This window comes from Athalia rosae, chromosome 7 (genome assembly GCF_917208135.1).
Source record: "Athalia rosae chromosome 7, iyAthRosa1.1, whole genome shotgun sequence".
Classification (NCBI taxonomy): Eukaryota; Metazoa; Arthropoda; class Insecta; order Hymenoptera; family Athaliidae; genus Athalia; species Athalia rosae.
Window position 1 is genome coordinate 13793416 of NC_064032.1, and position 22055 is coordinate 13815470.

Below are 22055 nucleotides of genomic sequence, written 5' to 3' on the forward strand. Positions count from 1 at the left end.
TAATACTTAGGCAGGTATACCGACTAATATTCGCTGAGGAAATCTCCGAGACGTAGAGGGAAGAAAGGAAGGAAGGAAGGAAGGAAGGAAGGAAGGAAGGAAGGACGAGGAGGACGTCTGGTGCTTTCCGTTTCCCTCGTAGGAATGGAAACGTGGAAGGGTGCGGGGGATATTGCGGCGGTCGGTCGTCCTAGTCCTCGCGAACGTTCAGTTTTCGCTGAGAAACGGTCCTGCTGCAGATATAACTTTACTGATTAAATTTCTTAATTACGCTAGTCCCCTGCAGCAGTTCCACCCCTAACTTTCCCACCCCTCTCACTCACCGCTCTCCGTTTTCCTACGTTTTCATACCCCCGCGATCGCAGTCATCGCTCTGCGAACGCGTTTCAGCTACCTACTGGAGATTTTAACACGAATCACTGCCGCCTCTTTATCGCTCGAGATTCGCACCGGAGGAAAAGAGTGACGAAGAGGCGAGACAAACAAGAAAAGGAGAATCGAAAGATAAATTTTAGGAAAATTAGATTTACAATTAGCAATAGAAGACAATTGGACTAATCAGACTCGAGCGACAATTATATTCCCACCGTTTTGATTTTTTTTTTGAATTTAAAGATTGAAGAAAATCGACGTCATTCGGGAGTAGGTCTCGTGCGAAGGTATCATCCGATTATCGGTCTCGTGTGATTCGAGGCATCGCGCATTTTAATTTTCGGGACTACGTCCCGAAAAAGGAACGGCGATAACGATAACAAGAGCGATAAAAAAAAGTAGAGAGGAGGGAAGGTTACGGGGCTGGGGAAGAAAAAAAATGGTCGGAAAAAAAAAAAAGAAGCGAGTCGGCGAGTCCGAGTCCATTTGGCGAAAAGAGCTATTCGCGTGAAATTTCTCCATCCCTCCCTCGGCCCCCCCTTATCCCTCACCCCCTTCCATTGTCTTTGTAATTTAGCCGTATAGTCCATGGAATACAGAATACAATGATATCGTACTCCGGGGAAACTAGGAGGGAGGGTCCCGCTAGTCCCTCGCCTCTTTGTTTTATGGGGTCATTCGCTTTAAGCTACGTGGAGAAGTTGATGGTCCAGGTTTCCCTCCCGTGCAACCCCCGTCGCCCCGTACATACCCCTCCCCCCTCGAAGACCACCTCGCGCACCTTATAGGTACGTACACACACCACCCTATTTAAATTACTCCGTCGTCGCCCTTGCTGACGGGGTAGCGAATAATTTTTATTAATCACCCATCCCTCGTCACGGAGGATTTAATTAATTAATTAATTAATTAATCAATTAGCTGGATGGTCGTATAGTTTCGTAACTAATTCGTTGCTTTTATTTTCACATTACACCGCGGTGTACGGCTACGCAACCCCTGACATCGTTTCGTTTGTTGCACGGCGATTCATCCGTGTTTAGTCGTTTTCGAAAAATTTATCACTTTTGCCGAAAACTTTAACAACGAACTAAAGGAAATAAAACAGTTGCAAAAAAGTCAATTTCGCTAACGACGAGCTCCTACACCACCCCCTCCCATCCCTTAGAGTCCGGATTATATTCCGCGACGAAGGTTATTTATTTTTTTTATTCTCTCGTGACCGTATTCAATTACTAGTTTCGCGATCGATTAAGCTTATCGTAGTTAATTAATAACTGAATCGTTCGATTCAATTTATTTATTGAGTTTGCCATTTTTTTTTTTCTTTCTTTTCTTCTTCTTCATTCCACTTCTCAGCGATAAGAAAATCGTTCGCTAAGCAAATTATGCAGAGAGATAAATCCGAAAGTGAGAAATTGAAAACGGAGGAATCGAGTATTTCAACAAACTAGATGGAGCGAATTAATCGGAACAAAAAAAAAAAAAAAAAATTGGTAACAAATGCGAAGGTTCGAGGAACGTCATTAGGAATAATGATTATAAAAATTTCACATTCGCACGCTCGCGCGGATTTAATTTTAGCCAATGCAATGATTCATTCTTCATTTTACGTCATATGTCATGATTGAGGGTTTTCGTTCGAGTGGTATACGTTATTTCCTCCCGATCTTTTTTTCTCCATTTTTTTTTTTTCTCGTTCCTCTCTTTCGCTCTTCTTTCGGTTTCATCTTCCGTCATCCCGCAACACACACACACACAGACGGTAATAACTATGCGTGTAACACGAAGAATGTACATGTGTGTGTGCGTACCCTGGTAGCAGTCATTAAAAAAATTGTACGTCTCTTATCAATGAATTCCTGAGTATGTATCCACAATCTACATGGTAAATAGCTTTACACAGCTGCGGTATGTATGAATGTGATTATATTAATACACGATTACTCATCGGGCGCATAACAACCTTCTTGAACGTACATTAAACGCATTCCAGAACACGCTGTTGGTTTATAAACCTAATGATGTAGCTCTACTAAAATAGATATTATAAGTAGATCACTTTTTACCTTCTTTTTTTTTCCTCTTTTTCTCTTTTTTTTTTTTTTTCTCTGCACATTTTTTATTCCAATTAGATATCACATATTTCAAGTATCTTTGGGTATATACGGGTATATCTACGTACGTTGGGGTGGGGCTGAAAAAACGACAATTTTTTTCCTCTACGAAAGTTTACGTCAGTTCGATATGTTCCATAAGCCTCATCTGAAGATTTTCAGGGGTCGGTCAAGATTTTTAAAAATTTCCAAAATTGTCGTTGATTCAATTTTTTCGTTCAATCTTTTTCTCTCGTCGATCTGTCGTGTTTCAGGTTTAAAACGATGGAAATTCCGAAAATTTCGAGTCGATATTTCGATTTTTATTTAAATTTATTTAACTCTCAAAGTAAAGTATAGGCACTTGAAATGTTTCCGAGCGATCGTTGAATCTAAATATTGAGAAACTTTATCGGTGAGAAGGAATTTTGTTCTTTCAAATTTTCAAGTTCGTTTCCTTTGGATATCAGCGATTCGAAACTGTGATTTTCCAAAGAATCACAACTTTGGTAGAAACTTTGCATTTTTTTTTCCAAGGATTCTTTATCTTTCTCAATCGCACAATATCTCACGGACGTGTACCGTCCGAAAGTGGAGACCGTGTGGGAGAAAAGCGACGGAGAGAAAAAAAAAAAAAAAAAAGGTCGGTCCGTATAACACGAGGAGCGTCGGTGCGGTCCACTCGGTGATGTGGAAAATGTGAAAATTACGGGGGAAATTTAATGAAACGGGGATTGAATGGAACGAGTTTCTGAACGACGCGAGGAGGAAAGGAGTTTTGAATGTAAAATTAGCAGCATTAATATAAGTACACATACACGAGCATGTGGGTTAACTCTGTCTACTCTATTTTGCTCGTATATTTTCCTATTATAGTACCGCACATTCGGGGCGCTCGCGTTATACGGGGCGTTGCGCGTCAAATCGACCGGCTGATCCGCTTTCTCTCCATCTCAATTTTTCTCATTTGTATCCGAAATCGCTATCGTTCTACGCTATCCGATACGGACAATGATCCGGTCGTTCCGCTTACTTGTCGGAAATTAGGCGTAAAAATGACGAACACCGAAAAAATGTTGTCGAAGAAAATTTCTCTGGGTACCAGGGAAACTGAGGAAAATCTTATAGAAGAAATAGAAAAAAAGGAATCCGATCGTAAACTGGGGAGGAAAATCGTTGCTCGCATCGGAACGAAACGCATCATACATCCACCTATAGTGCGATGTAGTTACGTGTAAGCTGGATGAACTTGCGGCCTGTTGACTAGGTTTCCACCACCCCCTCTTTCTTTCTCTCTCGATTTCCTCGCTGCAGCACGTACTTAATTCTCTCGAAATTATAGTGGCTGGTTCATGCAGTTATTTGATATTGTTATAGTTATTATTAACGCGATTATCACTATTACCATTACGGTCTGTGTTGTCGTTAGCGTTATAACTGTCGTCACCTTTGTTTTCGCGATCGTCAGAGTCCGACTTCCTTACGTTTTTTGGTATTTCGTTGAACCGGTGAAAATAGAAACTTGCAAGCGGTCCAGAGTTTATAATTTTCTAAAATGCGGAATAAAACGAGCCGGACGACCTTCTCCTTTTTTCTTATTCCTACCGAATCGTTTTTAAACTTTGAAAAAAAAACTGGATTGCGGCGCGTGTGCGGCATCTGCGTTTTTCCCAAAGTTACGTAAAATGTTGGTATTCCGCATTTGTAACAATATCCGACAAACGTAACGTTATACACGTTGCGGATAATCAACGACGCGTATTTCAATCGAACAGCAACGAGTCAAGTTACGTTCCCCCTTTTTTTCTCCGAGAATCGAGAGGGGGAGGGTCGATTCAAAAAAAAAAAATAAAAATAAAAAATAACCTTCGCGTCACGTGAACTTCGGTTTCGCAAACATCTCATTTCGATAATTTGCCATACCGCACGCCATACCTATACCAAATATTACAATACAGGCGTAATGTATTGTATTAGAAAATGAAATTCTTCAGCCCCTCTATTACTCGAATAGTTAAGGGATGCTTGAGTATGCTCATAACGAACGCGAATACCTCGTAGCTGGTTGTACCTGGGTGTACGCAAATTTGGAAATCACTACATTTCACAAATTAGAAACAATCGAAAAAAATAAGAAAAAAGGAAGAGAAAACGATTTATCGACGATTCGGCAGATGCGATCGTTGCGGATCTTCGCCCCGTTGGGGTAGCTTCGCGGCCGTGACCTTCCGACCTTCGTCGAATTTTTGACTTTCCGTCCCCTCGATCGATCGATCGATCGCGATCGATTCGACGGAAAATTCAAGATCGCGATCGTCGCACGTTATTTCCGGGACTCCCGCGGGAACCGACGAAAGATTATATCACCTTGCCCCCCCCCCTTTTCGTCACACTCCCATTCGCTCCGCAGGATATTGCACCGAATTCCTCGGATGCTCGCGTTAGGAAGAGGTATGTCATCCCTCTATTCTACGCCGCCCCTTTCTCTCCTTCCCTTCCACTATTCTTACTCAGTTTCTCTTCGGCAGTTCCCTCTCCTTCTTCTTCTTCTTCTCCTTCTTCTTCTTCCTACGGCGTCTTGTTCTATTTAGTTTCTAGGACAACGAGTGAGGTGCGATGTTATAATTACGATTCGAAGGCGGGCGATCTCTTATTAGATACTCGCGAAACACGAGACACATCTTTCGTCGACAGTAATTGCTCGTTTCTCGTTTTTCTTTATCGATAACCTCGTCGCTGTTATATTATCGCCGTAATAACGGGAACGTCTGGACTCCGGAGGTACGGGGGTGAACAATTTATTCCCCCCGAACCCCTCGACGTTCCGTTTCGCCGATATTATTCGCGAAACAAAGAGTAGAAGTTTTGAAAAATAAAAATTGCGCGGGGAGAGGGGTAATCCCGCGAATCCCCCCGGCCGCGCACGGTGAATCTCCGATTCCCGAATCGAAAATCCGTTGTTGAATATTTTCAAATGACCGAAACAAAAAACAAAGCTTCAGGAATTGAAAAAGCGAAAAGGAGAGTTTTTCCACAAGTACGTACACACGCACACATGGCCGTATACGTATTTATACGTACGTATCACAGTATGAACTGCGTACAGGGTGTGTAGGATTAGGCAAATAGCGTCTGAAAATCCCCGTAATGGCGGAGAGGGACTTCTCTTTTGAATATAAATGCGGAGTGCTTTGTCGGCGAAGGGGTAGGTGCGGCGCGGAGAGGAGAGGAGAGGAAAAAAGAAGGTGGTGGCGGCAATTAAACTCTAGGGACGAAAAATTCGTTTGCGATCGATTCGGAAAACAAAAAATTCAAGCATCTCATCGGGTTTCGTGGATCCGGTGTCGTTTTCGCTTTTTCAAAAACTCGACGCGAATCCTCGGAAAAATTTCAACCCCGTCGACGGATTCGCCTCCGAAGCGGAAGAGCTCGGAGCTCGAGGGTAACGATACGTTTAACCGGAAACCGCGGAGATGCGACGCAAAAATTTTCAATAGCGGCGCACACGACGCTACTCTGTACAACAAGCGATACGTAGAAATATTTAATGACTTCATAGAGGCGTATAGAGAGCTGGAACGGGCGGCCGCATGCACGAAATAATTGGCGTGCTATGACGCACTTAGAGACGAGGGGGTTGCATGTTTTGGTTCTCGCCGGTTCTATTTTAGGCGTGGCCAGCGGTCGTCGATAGTTGCGTTTCGTACGTCGGTCGGTGTTCGGAAGGTAGTTGGTTCGGCCGATTCCTCGATACCTCGATATTTTCTCTCTCGCCGATATCGCGAACGACGCCGTTTTACGATAACGTAGATGACGAGGGGGGCGAGCGAGCGAAAACCCGAACGACGACGACGACCTGCACTTCACCTACGGTGTGCAAACCTTCGACTCTCGGCCGACCTCGAAAAATTTCGGTTACCGGGACACCGCCGCTCGCGCTACTCGAATACGCGGATGCCTGACCAATACCCGCCTAAGAGCCGCGCTACGTACGCATTTTATTTACCCACACACCTTCGGCGCACGACGGATATATAATTCCGAAGCGGCAAACAACGATCAGCTGAGCGTTCCCCGACGAGCTATATTTATTCACGTATAACGTCTAAATGCGCTACACATTTGTAAGAGAGTTCGTCGGTGAACCACCAGCTCTGATTAACAGACCAGAAGGCCGACCGCGACGCGTCGCGACCGAATTCCTCGAGCCCGGCATATAGATATTTATGTAACGCTACCTCGATGGATTGGATCGATCATTTTTTTTTTTTTTTTTTCAAACTTTTCACTTTAGGTTTGAAAAATAAAAATTTTCGACCAAACGACGGCCCCCCGTTCGTCTTGCCTCGGTAGTAATTAGCGGGGTACTTCTGACGGGCGACCCGCAAGTAGGTACACGTGTCACACGCATCCTCGCGAGAGTGATGTACGGCGCGAGTGAGGAATATCGTATCGCGTTGTATGTGTATATAAAAGGAATGAGGGAAAAGTTGTTTAATTATATACGCTAAACCGTTAACGCACACCTGCGCACTCTACCTGCCCGTTACGCGGGAATCTTTATTGCCGAATATTATAACCGAAAGGTATATAGAGCTACGTAATGTGCATTACGGGTGAAACGAGATGCGAGTCCATGAATATTTACGCCGCTCGATGTACTCCGGATTTTATTGATCCTTCGAAATTTTTGTACCGTTTTTCCGGTCATTTTTTTCATACCGATTTTCCACCCCTCGTCGTTCCCGGCGTTTAACAAGTGCGAGAAAATTAGCGGTTTTTCCAATTTCCGGTACGAAAGAGACGAGCGAGGTTTTTTTTTTCAAAATTTCAATATTTCAACGCGAAAGACGACGGGGTCGAATTTTTTTTTCTCTTTCGCAATGTGGAAATTTTCGGCACGTCGGAGTCAAAAAAATGTCTCAACGAATCGGAATCGCGGATTTCATTAACCGTGAACGCTAGGCGGATAGGCGAACACGCGAGGGATGAATATCGGAAATAATTGAATTAATTTACGTCCGTAGCAGAAGGTATGCCGGTTTGCAATCGTATAACTCAAAACCGCGTTTATGCGGTCGCCGTAATTTCAGCAGTTGCGATTACATGCATGCGAATGCAACGTGTACCTACGCTGCACACAGTCGTACGGGGCATGTATATTCATACGTCTGTTTTTCGGGTATGTAACAACGGTATTGTCGAATTACACGGCACTGGAGAGTTGTATGTACGAATAATCTTGACGCCTACATATGTAGATATGCAACCACATCTGCACACGTGCGTAAACGCGCGTTTGACCGTGACGCGGCGTAATCTTAATTAGAAAATTAATTTTACAAGTTTTCGAAGCACTCGGCTACGGAAGTTCTCCGTGTTGAAAATTTGTTCCGAATCGCCAACTTCCGCGAAGCGAGATATGCAGCGTAGGTACGTACGTACGTACCTATGCGAGATATGTGGGTGTAACCGGTCCGCATATTACCCTGTTAATATGTTACATAGTTACGTGTGTGTGTAAACTTCGTGGTCCCATGTACGGCTCTTGGGTACGTATGTATCGGAGGTATAGTTATATTCTGACTGCAAAAGTCCTAGTTTCGGGAATCTGGGGAATTCAGGAATTCGATACAACGGAATTCACGCTACACGTTGCCGAGGAACCGTGAGCGCTTTTTCATCATTCGGAAAACCGAAGTTACGCGTGGGTAGTACGTGGGTAGGACGCAACCCGCAAAAATTTGCGGATTCATCTGGACGCACGTTTCCCACGGGAGTCGGAAAAATGAAAAATCCTTCGGTTTTTTGATCGATTTCGCGGAGTTCGCCGGGAAGTTGGAAGAAGGAATCTTTCGAAAGAGTTTTTTTGTTCAATTTTCTTCATTCCTTGCGGTCACGCTTGCTTTTGATTAACCGTGATCCTCAGGTTTCTTCATCTTCTTCGTTTTCTTTGGTTTTTGCCATTTTTTTTTCCGACTCGGGAACCAAAAATTTCGAGAAGCGCGTCTACGTTAATTGAATTGGTTCGCAGTTAACGGAATGAGGAAAAACCTTTGTCGGTTACAAATATTGACGGTTCGAAAATCGTACGTAACGATTTTTTTTTTCAGCGTATAAAAAATTAAAAACTTTCGTACGCTTCGAACAGCGTTTCGAATAAAGCGTTCGAAAAACGTCCGTTAAAAATGAACGGAAAAAAAAAATTGATCAACCCGCTTTATCTTTCACTCTGAATTTATCCGGTTGTAGATATATGTTTTTTTTTTTTTTTTTTTTCGTTCGATTTTTTATTTAGCTGTTTTTCGTTAGCCTGTTTGCCGGAAGAGGTAACGTTGTTGGGATCCGATCAATCTGCACTACCCGAAATTGACTGGGTTTTGGAATGAAAAAAAAAACAAAAAAAAAAAAAAAAGAAACGTGCACACGGCGGACGATGATCGTTTCGGGGGCGGGGGAAAAAAAAAAGCTAACGAAATGTGAAAAGAGGGGGGGAAAAAAAAAAGGATCTTCGATACCGCGAATCTCATCTCTACGTCATCGTTTAGTCGGGGGTTGACGGAGGGGGAGGGAGGGAGGTGGAGGTAGAGGTGGAGGTAGAGGGAGGGAGAGCTGATTTAGCTAAGGTGAGATGAGATCCGGTAAACGAGCTACTGCTGCCGGGGTGCTCCTCATCCTACTTCGCGAGGCTTCGACTCGACGGAGATTAAGGAGGTAAAGTGGCGGTTTAAATGGTATTTGGCTTAACGGGAATTGAAGGAAGAAGCGCGCTCGCTTCTCCAGGGTAATTATAAATCGGAAAAAAGGAAAAAAGGAAAACCGAAAATTTTTTTTCCAACGAAACGACGGGATACGCGAGTGAAAAAAAAAAATTTGTCTCACACTCGTTCGAAATGTAACAAATTTCTGGGGCAAAAAAAAGGTAGCGTAGATTTTCCAAAAGCTTCGTTTTCCGATACCAATTAACCCACTACAGCGCGAACTTATCGTTAGGTAAGTACAGGTATATGCTAAGGAAGGTAAAGGCCCTATATTTTAATCAGATGAATGTGACTTCTAACAGCCTCTGATGTGTACACGATGTCGTACACAACGTTGTACGTATATATGTATATAATACCCACGTATAAATACCTATGTACCGTACATACGTAGTCAGGTAGGGATACGTACAGGGGTTTATATATCGCGCGCTCGGGAGCCACTCCTTAAAACCATCCCTTATTGCCACTCCCTCAGGCGATGATACCGCCGCCGTTGCTCGATTGTTATAAGGGGTGAGGCCCGATACACCCGTAAACCGATTTCGGAATAAAAAGGGGATGAAATTTTTATTTACATAATATATATATACAAGTATTTATCCGTACTCTTTCCGTTCGAAAACCGAAGAGAATCGAAATGTACGCGTAAAAGTTATTCCAACGTACACCTGCGTATCCTATACCGCGTGTGTCGCGCGTCGTACGCACGGAAAATCTGATACCTGTTTGTTTTATTTTTTCCCCTTCTTCGCGTGTACAGAGAGTTCATTTATTTACGGAATTTCGTCGAATTCGATCACGTCCCCCGTGAGAAAACTCTCGAATTTACGCAGGGTACACGTATCTGTACGTATGAAAAAAAAAATGAAACGGAATAAAATAAAAATATATATATATACGCGATGGACGATGGGAACAGAGGACAATTTCGGTCGGGGTTTCTTTGCACAGCGGCGGTCGCTACGGAGGAAAAGAGCGTCGAGCGGGGTGATCTTCACCCCTTTTTTCTCCTTCTCCTTCTCCTTCCTTCCACTTCGCTTTCTCTTTCTCCTCCTCTTTCCCCCAATGTCTCACGTGGTACGAACATTAATCTTAACAGTCTGCCTGTTTATCCGTCTTCTGTTTAATTTCCTACCCTTGACGTACCCATTTCCCACGGCGTCCGATGCTTCTGCCGTGTTATAATACAGCTAGGTTTCACACCCTGTACGTGTGTACACCCTACCTAGTAGTTCTTGTGTATCAAACCTACGGGTTCCCTTGTACCCCGTGTCCGATCTTAGACTCTATACACATGAACAAGTGTACGCCTGCTAACACCGAGATACGAGAAGTCATTTTTACCCTCCTCCCCCTCCCTCTCCCCCGCCATCCCCCTATGTATCCGTACCGGGGTATTCTCATTTGAGGTGATAGGGACGCCATTTTTAATAGCGATGCAAGAAAACTGTGCGCGCCCCGCTTAGAGAAGGGGAGAAAAAAAAAAGCGGAGAATGAACCGGTACAACTACCGCAGAGAGACAAAAAAAAAAAAAAATGGAGTAAAAAAAACAGGAAGAAGGTGGAGGGAGAGGAGCGAAATCTAGGAAAGACGATACGTGAAACGATGCTCTGGGGGAGGGGGGAAGGGAAAGGAGGGGAGGGATGGTGGTATAATAATAACGCTGTGTAACCACGCGAAGGCTGCATGCAAAGATAACATTACGAGTGTACGTGGGGGGGGGGGGGGGGGGGTTGTAGGGGTGGAAGTTGAGAAAACATAGGGATAATAATTCAAGGAAGGTATATAATAAGATAAGGAGGAGAAAGGGTGCGGTACGCGGATGTGTGATATGTACGTACGCGTGTATAAGGGTGTACAATCAGCGGTGGTGTGCGAGGTGGTAAAAAAGAAAGCGCGAGGTGGGAAGGAGGAGAAGAAGGCGTCGGGCGAACGGCGGAAACCGTGCCAGGCGAGTCGGACCGACCAACATCCCCCTATATTTCTTCGCTTCGCAGTTAGCGTTTGCTTAGGACCTTTTAAGAATCTAGGTACCGGGAGTTGAGGGAGTATTCGGAGCATCCCTACCCGCGAATATTCGATTTTCATTTTCTCGAAGTTTCCTCTTTTCCGCCCCTCCCCCTGACCACCCCCGTTTCGATATCTATAGGCGACGTCGATACCCGGGCAAATTAAACATGTGCGACGCGCGCCGCGGCGCTGTAATTTTCCTATGAATCTAGCCACCTACTATTGTAAATAACTGTGTACACCGCGCGATGTATACGGAGACGCGATGCGGACCTGAACAAATATTTTATCATAAGATAAGCGCCGATGAACACAGAATTAACTATTATCGTTAGTGTCTCGGTACATGGTATCCGGGCTCACGGTATTTATTGGACGGTGAGATACGGACGTTTTATGTACATAATTCTATGTGCATAAAATATGTACCTATGCTCACGTATTGTACACGTGAGTATCGAACGCGAATTCAAATCCGTAATTCGTGAATCGGGATTATCGTGGTCAAGAGTAAAGAAACTCTTCGAAAGAATCGAGGTTCGAATAACAAAGTATCCGTTGCACACTTACTCCTCTCTCAACGAAGGTAAGAGTGAGAGGAATAGGAAGTTCCGTAAAACTTTCGTTTTTTTTTTTTTCATAATTTATCGAACTTGATAGTTTTAAATTTCCTACAGTTTCCCGTTGAGTGATTTGTTCATCTTTTTTTCTCAACGTTTCACGTGTCAAAAACAGATTTTCGCGTTCCCCCGCGACAATTGCGGAGTATTGTTGAATTGGCGGTGAAAGGCGCGATACAACGCGGATCGCTGAAGAAAAAACGAAAAAGTAGTAAGAAAAAGAGAAATAGGAAAAAAAAAAAAAAAGAACAAAAAGCCAGCCAGCAACGGCAAAAAGTGGTGGAAATAAAATAATTGCGTCGAAGATCGAGAGAAACGAACCTCTGCGATTCACTTGTAAAAGGGATTAATACGCCCGACGTTATCGACGTTTCACAGTTCGTTTAATTCGCTGCAGCAGATTAATTTTGGAACATACCTAATAGATATCCATGTCCTATTGTATACCGGCGGAATAGAGCATTCCACGGCGAACCAATTACCTGTTCCTGACTCGGAAAATTATATTTTTCAACGTGAAAAGTTATGAAAAATGAATCGTGGCGCTTCCGCATGACCCGCGAGAATATATCACAGAGAATGAAAAACGAAGTTAAAAAGTATAATTATAATAACAGCGTACTCGATGGAGTTGACGAAAAATGTCGCGTACAGACGGCTGTGTCTATGAGTGAATCGTTAAGTTTTTTCGCATTCGCGTAACACGGGAATAAACGAATATGCATACGTACAGGGTGAAAATATAATTATTGTTTCGTTTTTGCGTTTTTTGTTCATTTTAAACATTTTTTTTTTCTTTTTTTTTTTACTTTACTTTTCCCCTCTTACTTGCGACACACAGCGCTGTACAGCGCACACGGTATTATTCCACGGGTATACGATTTTTGATCATACGTAGGTAGGTATATTGAATAAATTGGAATTGTGATTGGAATCGAAATGAGAAGCAGCGCGGATAACGTGCACACGTACCTACGGGTTAGGTGGATGCGGTGTATAACCCATATTCCTCTATTTTCGAAGTACCTACGTTGAATTATTTTTTTTATTTATTTATTTTATTTTTTTCTTCTTTTTCCATTTCATTTATACACGTATAAGATAGTCAACGATTTCGCATGTGTGCGTACACATTTATTTCACCGCTCTTCTGGTTTATTAAAATCAGTTTTCTACGCTAGAATTTTAATCGTAAACCTTCGGCGATTCGGATGCCGGGCTCTACGTTTTTTTGTTTTTTTTTTTTCAAAAAATCCAAATTTCTCATTCAAATGAAAATCATAACGTGACGGGTGTCGTTTCCGTGGGTTTTCGGTCATTCGAATTCGAATGTCGCTTCGAAATCACGAAATTCGACGCATGGGATCGACGTTTCGAAGGCGAAAAAAAATCATTCGTCGCGTATCTGGGATATTGTACGAGCGGTTTCTCGCTCGCGATCGGTTCGCACGTACGATTATCTCTCATTTATTTCTTTTTAACTTTTTTTTTCCTAAACACCCTACAAACTCATACCCGGAGCGAAACTCGACACCGCATAGGTATTAAGTAACTGTTTTTGCTGCCGCTCTAGCTTCTGCTTACAATGCAACTTTGTGCATGCATGCGTTCGTTTGTCGAGACACCCTACGTGCGCAACTGACGTTGTTACAACGATTCATTAGCTGTATCGTTTAGGAATTTGTCTACCAGCTGTAAAATGGAGTGAACAAAAAAAGAAAAAAAAAAAATGTGACAAAAAAAGAACAAAGTAAATTAAATTAAAACGAAAATCGTGTCGGACAAAGGTAAAGAAAAAAAAAAAAGAAAAAAATCACTCACCGATTACCAGCAGTAGAACTGCGATGAAAATCTTCAACTCTTTCATATTGAGCGGGTATGAAATATTATTCCTTCGATAATCCGTTCTTGAGGTCGGCTACACCGGTTGTTTTATTATTGTAATAATATTTTTTTTTTTGTTGGTGGCTTTTTATCTTCCTTTTTTTTCTTCGAGTCGATTCAGCGTGAGACCCCGAATCGATTTTTATTTTACTCGATTATTGTTACTATTTCTTTTTATCCTTGAAAATCGGGTCACTCTCGATGTAGAAATCTTTTATCAACGATCCGCACGAATGTTCGTTTCTCTTTCGGCTTCTTTCTGATCATCCGCTGTGCTCGATAATTCTTGTACGACGGTTATCATTTTAATTATTTTATCGATCCGTTCTTCACTTCGATGTCTAGAAAATCAGAATCGGTTTATGTAGTTTATTCCGTTCGAGGCATCGTTTTCGTCGCTGCGGTCGTCGACTCGTTTTACCGGCTATTGTGACACAATAACGATAAAATGAAGAAGAGATTGACTGATTTTCGTTATTCGACAACGACGATTTCACATAATCACAAATTTTCCATTTTTTTTTTTTTTTTTTTCCTCTCTTTCCGCAAGCGACGTTGTACACCTATGCACAGGGTTCCGTTCAGCTATGGTAGCGAGTTAAGGCCAAGGTCTTCGAAACGAGTATCTGACTCACCGTTCTATCTTAAGAACTGTCAAAGAAATACTGTATTTTTTGCTTATTATGGTCGTTGTCGTCGTTCGAAAAATTCTCTCTCTCACGAAATAAGGTGTGCGTGAAATAGAGTATGTTTTACCTGTATCAGATTCTAGCTGTACACGTGACGTGTGCAACAAAATTAAAGGTACTACGATATCAAAGAGAGAGAGAGAGAGAGGGAGAGAGAGGAATTTTAATAACGTAATATTAATTAAAATCATTCGAAATCTATCGATACGATATGACATTTCGTAGCACAAACAATGTTATTGGAAATTATGTAATTTTATTACATTGGGCGTTTTACGTCATTGAATCAGCAGAGCTTGTAACTCTGACCGTAAAAAATTATTAAAATCTCCGGTTCAAAAGCTCGAAAATAATTTCGACCGTTCGTACGTTGATCATTCAATAAGCTGAGCTTTTTTGAAAAATTTTCATCAGCCAAATGCAACGATCCGATATTTTTTGTCAATCAAAAAAAACCAAATCGGTACACTTGATCGTTCTCCTCCTCGGATGACGAAGTCGGTAATAGAGGAATCGCTGATACGTTCAGATTTATTTCGCATTTTCAAAGCCGACGTTTTTAACTTTTCTTTTCTTTTTTCTTTTTCTTTTCGACCGGTTCACGCCGTGTGCAGGGGTGACAATCAATGCAAAATACTATAGTATGGATATCCAACGATCCGAAAATCCAAAAATCTTCAATAATGTGTACAATTTCATTGAAAAAAGATTTTGAAAATGTTCTTCTCATTACATCAACGTATAACAACGCGATAATTGATACTATTTTCGTTCGTTAATTGCCGGGCTCTTGATTGCGATAAGAAAGTAGTTTACCTAAATCTTATGAAAACCGCGAGGAAATAAGAAAAAAAAAAGACAAGGGCATACGTAGCAGTTCGTTAAATTAATTCAACACTGCAGTGTAGATAATATACCACTTTCGCGCTTACAATTATATGCATATTGTATTTACACTGCACGAATATCACGTACGAAACGTGGACGCTTGTATGCAGTACGCATACGTATACGAATATAGGCGTAAGTATAAGTGCGTACACAAGCATTTGAAGCGTACATATATATTATTTCCTTGACCGTTTGTAAAGCGCGCGCGACCCGCGGGGTTAATTGGGTAATTAAACTTGTATCAACGATCGTCACTATGTATGCACCCATACTTACGCGTGCCTCCGTACAGACGCGTGTGCGCGTCTGTTTTTTTACGCACAGATATCTAACATACGTGCGTTAAACAGTAAATTTGCCAATATGATCAAAAACAATGAAGACGTATAGGTACGTAATAACGGGGAGAATACGAAGAAGAGTCTTTCCTCCGTACGTCACGATGCTGCGAGTTAGTCGTCAACGATCGGACTGTTCGAAGAAACTTCGTAATTCGAAGTGAAAATCAAAAATCGCCACGAGTTTCCCCATTCGTTTGTCGGACTTATTGTCGGAATTATAAATCCGCATTTCAGTCATCGGACGTAAATTTGAAAGAGCATTCCTGTCGCTTTCTTTCACCCTTTCCCTAGTGTATTATCGATTCTTCTGTGGATATGCTTCTTACATACGATCGTCGTCGCGGTCTCTTATACACCGTTGCACCGAGTTTGCATACGAGATAAAAAAAGAAACGGAATAGGAAGAAGGGGGAAGAAAGAGAGAAAAAAAGGGAAAGAAAAAGTAGTTTTTTATACGCAAAGTATCGGAAAAAAAGGGGGGAAAGAAAATAAGGAGGAAAAAAAGGAAACGTAATACGGGGAGGTGATGTCATTCCTGAGTGGCGTCTAATACGGCGGTCGGTAAGGGGTCCGGGAGAAGGGGGCCACCGATCGAAAAAAAAAAAAAGTCGAAAATGTGCGGAGAGATAAGTTCACTACACGGTATTAGGTGCATGACGATATCGCGTAATATCATGCATGCCTGATGTCCTCCGCGAATTATTCCGACGTACGAACGTTTCTTGTCGGTACAGTGCGGAAAAGGTAGAACAGAAATTCGTACGGAAACGAAATAGATAAGGGAACGGAAACGGGAAGAAAAAACTAGAACCGTCTGACTAATTGAGATACTTGAGAAAAACCATGCGTGTTTAAAATTGCAGTTTCCGTTTTCACCTGCGTTAAAAATCTCGGTTTGGAGCATTGCTTTTTAAAAACTTCCAGGGGGATGAAGAAGTTTTTACTGTTCTTAGGTATATCCTACGTGTACATATACGTGGATATTCATGTGCTTTGCACGCATGGTAATTTAGTTTTTCGTGTGATTATAAATTATACACAAACCAGGTTTTTTTTCGAACTTGACGTAACTTTTTCTACGTTTTGAGGAGTCTCGGAAACCATACTCACAATCAAACCACTGATCATTAACGCCAAAGGACCGAATTCCCAAAAGCTACGATGCAGGACGTCGATTGAATCAAATTGGGAACAAAACCCATCGTGATATTCTTGATTTTTCACACTTCAGAGCGACAAATTGGCGGTAACTTTTACAATTTTATAGATAGATCAATTTGACTTTTGGATTCGGATTCCTGGGATCAAAATACATAAGAATAGTATAGAAGATCCAATAAAAAATCGATTGTTCGCCCACAAATTGAAAATTTTTCAAGGGGTACCTCTTTGGATTTTTTCAATTTTTGACCAAAATTTTTTATTTTTAAAAATTGATTGTATTCCACTTTTCTGACGTATTTTGACCTCAGGAATCCGATTTTGAAAGAAAAATTGATCTATCTCTAAAATTGACCGAGTTATCACTAATTTTCAGCTTTTTGGGGTCAAAAATAAAAAATTGATTTTTTAGTCTATCTCAATGTAATTTGAGCTCAGGAATCCGAATCCAGAAGAAAAATTGATCTATCTTCAAAAAAAACCGAGTTATTCCCATTTTTTCGCGATTTTTTGCGATTTTTGGCATAAATTTGAGGATATCTCGAAGAGAAAAAATCGTAGCTCAATTTACTCAACGGATTCGTGTTCCTGAGGTCAAAATACATAAGAAAAGTGCCATACGGTCAATTTTAAAAAATAAAAATTTTTGGTCAAAATTTGAAAAAATCGTAAGGGGTACCCCTTGGAAAAATCTCAAATTTTGACCAAAAATTTTTATTTTTCAAAATTGATCCAAGGACACTTTTCTTATGTATTTTGACCTCAGGAACACGAATCCGTTGAGTAAATTGAGCTACGATTTTTTCCTGACGAGATATCCTCAAATTAGTGCCAAAAAATGCGAAAAAATGAGGATAACTCGGTCATTTTTGCAGATAGATCAATTTTTCCTTTGGATTTGGATTCCTGAGCTCAAATTACATCAGGATAGACTATAAAATAAATTTGTTATTTTTGACCCCAAAAAGCTGAAAATTGGCGATAACTCGCTTAATTTTATCGATAGGTCAATTTTTCTTTCAGATTCGGATTCCTGAGGTCAAAATACGTAAAAAAAGCATACTCAATCCAATTAAAACAATGATTTACTTTTTGCTCAAAAATCGATTTCCTTTTTTAGTTCTTCAATAGTAATTTCACATATAATTAGCTCATGAATCCAAATCTGAAAGCCAAAATCATCTAATACTTATGCAATCGATCGAGTAATCATTAGGTGGAAATTCCGCCCCCATGCTAAGATAATAAAAAAATAAAAATTCCTCTCAACCCACCCCAATGTGTATCTTTTTGTAATTAACAATCGCTGCGTAGACTGCGGACTATAATAAATTTACGTACATGTATTTTTTTTTGTCATATACCTGCACATACGTACGTGTACATTAGCGGAGGAAATGAATATAACTAGGTGACAAAATATACGTGTACTTGCGAATACATAGGGAGTCTAGACGGTTGTGTGTAACATAATGATAATTGTTATGTATTCGGACTTGCATAATTAAATGAAGTCAATTATAATGCGCGAAGAGGAGGCAGACAAAACGGAGACAGACCGACGAATTCGTTAATCGACTGCAACGAAATTTAAATTGAATACAGAGGTATATACATACGTACTCAACCACACACGTATCCTATGTATTTACCCCGCTGTTCTTTGATTAATATATTATTGAATTTCGTCTCATTCGATACTCGCAATTATCATTTCGTTCAAATAATTGCAATGAACGTGGGAGATTCGTGAACAATTAATTCCAAAAAATGAGATACTTTTATGAGAAAAAAAAGTGTACTTTGCACGATAGAAATATTACCTATGGGATAAAATTAGGGTAGTCAAGATAATATCTTCTGTCTCATATACTCGTACCACATACGTAGTACATTATATAGTCATTTTTACAGGTGCACCATATAAGGATAAAACGATGTATGAATCAGAAACAAAAATTCACAAGAAATTGAAAACGAATCAAAATACATACGGTGAGACATTTTCAAATAAGTATACATACCACACACGTGTGTATGAAGATAGATAAAGATGAACTCACGCGATAAGAAGATTATATCATCGCCTTGGAATTTTCACAACGGTCGTTATTCCGCAGGTGCAACAGACAGCGTCGTGTACAGCGAGTGTATGTTGAAAATGGTCGCGATCAACGCTTGCGTTGAAATATTCTTATTCCTCGTTCTGCGAGCTAACCCGAGCTCCGCTGGAGTCGGCCTGGCCACAGGCGTAGGCGACTTGTTGTGATCTAGAGGCTTCAAGGTGACGCCTCATAACAAAGCGTCTACGCTGCTGGCTACGCCGACCCCAGCGGAGCTCGGGTTCGCTCGTAGAACGAGAAATACGAATATTTCGACGCATGCGTTGATCGCGATCGTTTTCAACAGAATCGCACGGTACGAGTGGTAAGCATTGAAACAGCGCGAAGTGCATTATTTTTTCGACGGTGAAAAATAAGAAATAAAAATGGAAAAAATTCGCAATCGAATGGACCGAAGTAAAATATTGTCGAGGCACAATGGACGTGCACATTGATTGTGTAACTATACCGATGATAGAGGTTTCTATTCTTGTTTTGGGTCGATATCAACGTTGTGTAAAATATAGGGCATTTCAAGCGATAAGAAAATTGAAAAAAAAATTACAAGTTCGAACCCTGAGAGTTTTAGTTCAAAGTTGAGACTGTTCCAGGTGATCGTGGTGTGTCCAGTTGGAATTATTATTGTCATTGTGGTAAGTCTTCCTCCATTTTTTATTCCCACGTTTTTCCTTTCCGTAAATGTGTGTGATATCGCAGCGATCGATTCGCGAAAAATAAAATAGTGAGTAAAACCCACATCACCTACTGGTAGAAATGTAAATACCTATATACAGTTACTCATGACGTAATCACTGATACCTTTTTAGGCATGAACACCTCCGTATAATGGAGAGAAAAAATAATAATAGTGATACAAAAAGACGAACAATAAAAGCGTAAAAAACGAGAGAGAAAAATCATAGAAAATACGATACGATCGCCGACCATTTCTAGAACAAATCTTCAACTTTTAAAACGAATATTATTTGTTCTTCGATTATTCGTTTATTTGTTCTAAAAATTTTTCTCACTTCTTCGTAATCTCATCTAGATACGTATTTAATTTTCTCGAATTGCGTTAAACATAGAGCGGCGCAATCACGCGCGCAATCCTTATCGCAATGATTATAACCTGTTATAAAATTTCGTGTCGCTCTCGCCGTGCAGGTTATTGTCGGCGACGAATCAAATTAAATAAAATTAAATAACGAACGAAAAAATTATTATTTTCACAAAATGAAAATAGGAAACGAAATATTTTTACCACCGATTATCACGTGTATAATTTATAATCTAGATACAACCCGTGCATGTAGGTGCATATAATAATGTTTGCCAAGACAAAAAAAGTGTACCAAAAATAAATAAATAATTTACAAACGTCGACAAAAATTAAAAAACTACAACGTATATTATACTGTGCACATGTATACACTTATGTGTGTACGAATTCTTTATAGGTGTGTAATAAAAGAGACAACTTTGCCCGTGACACTTTTTTTTTCTCATTTTTTTTTTTTTTTTTTGTTTCTCTTTATCTCTGGTATGTGGATACATATATACGTACACATCATTATTACTTTATATACCCGGTGTCGGAATTCTTTTTTATTCTTTCAATCGCATTGTATATCATACTGGGAATTATCGAATTACGCAGCATAAAATTTAGGTTCAGAAATAATTTCTTTGCACATACCGTACGCATACACGTACCCTCGTACGTACGTACATGAGTGTATTTTATATTACACGTATATACGTATAAACACCTTCGTATCCATATCTCTGCATTAATGTATGTATGTATGTATTCGAATAACGAATGGATAGATATAAAATACGTGGGTGTTATTTTACACAGAGCTGTAGATTAGATGTGCCAAAAAAGAAGAAAATAGAATAAAAATGAAATAAAATAAAAAGACGGAAAAGAAAGAGTCTGCGGGAGAAGAAGGAGAAGAAAAAAACAAACTAGTACATACATACATACACACCTAATTTGTCACTACGTGTACCTACGAGAGTGAAGGAAAAAAAAAAAAGGAGAAAAAAAAAGAGAGGAATTTCAGAATATTATCATATCAAAACGTCGCACAACGCCTGTAGATAGAACTGAATATGCATAATGGAAAATGAAAAGAAAAGAAAAAAAAAAAAAAAATGAAAAAACCAAAAAGAAAAAACCCACCGCGACATCTACGTATAAATAGTACGGTCTTGTGAACTCATCGTTTTTAAACGAACTAAAAAATTGGAAAAAACGAACGGATGATAAATAAAAATATCAATAAGAATTTTCTGAGTTTGAGGGATGTTGGAAAAAAAACGGAAAATTTGCGACAGTTGTCATAATTTTTTTTTTGTCTCTGGTCTCATTGTATGGAGATTCTTTTTTCTTTTACCTAATACGCAGTGTGCGGAATCGTTGAATTTTTTGAAAAATTCAAAATTTCGTAGCGATGAAATCACCGAAGATCCTTCGAACTTATTTCCGTGGCCCTTGCAATACTCGGCTGATTTTTACTTTTGTTTTTTTTTTTTAATTTTGCATTTTTTATTATCACGGTGAAATCACAAAAAAAAAAATAAAAGGTTTAAAAATAAAAAATTTCAACCGAACTATAAATAATATTTATTTACCACCATTGCCACTTGTTGATCAAAAAGAATGCAGAATTTTTTTTTTAAACAAAGATAGGCATTAACAATTATAAACACAGTTGAGATAATTTTTTTTTTTTTTCTATTGCGGTTTCGTGGATTAAAATTCTTCTATATCTTGATGTTTGAAGAGAGATGGATTGAAAAAAAAGCACTCGCGGATAATGACGTCTGATTTGACCGGTACGCCAAAGTTAAGCGGCCCGGCACCTCCTCTTTTCATTCTTGAATAAAAATGTAAAACGTGTTCAATAGCTTGAGATGGTAATGAAAATCAACCGATCCATCTAACATCTTAGAAGTTTGGTTGTTTTCGGGTGTTATTTTTTTTGGTTTTTTTTTTTTTTTGACAAAATTTTTTCTTCTCTCGTTTCAATTCAATATTTCGGCTTTCGCGATCGCGAACTGAAGCGGGAGGCGATGCGTTTCAATTTTATCGAAGAAACTTCGTTCCTCGTTT

The 22055-nt window shown here is 40.2% G+C and overlaps 2 protein-coding genes across 2 annotated transcripts in view; one reads left to right on the forward strand and one right to left on the reverse strand.

Moving 5' to 3' along the window:
- LOC105689568 (cysteine-rich motor neuron 1 protein) overlaps positions 1-22055 on the reverse strand; it is a 75329-nt gene that overhangs the window by 18781 nt on the left and 34493 nt on the right. The window lies entirely within an intron of this gene.
- Positions 19172-22055, forward strand: part of LOC105689552 (retinal homeobox protein Rx-like) — a 129020-nt gene continuing 126136 nt past the window's right edge. The window contains exons 1-2 of the mRNA XM_048658824.1: positions 19172-19256; positions 19543-19584. The gene's annotated coding sequence lies outside the window, so the exon portion shown is untranslated. The remainder of the gene's footprint in view (positions 19257-19542; positions 19585-22055) is intronic.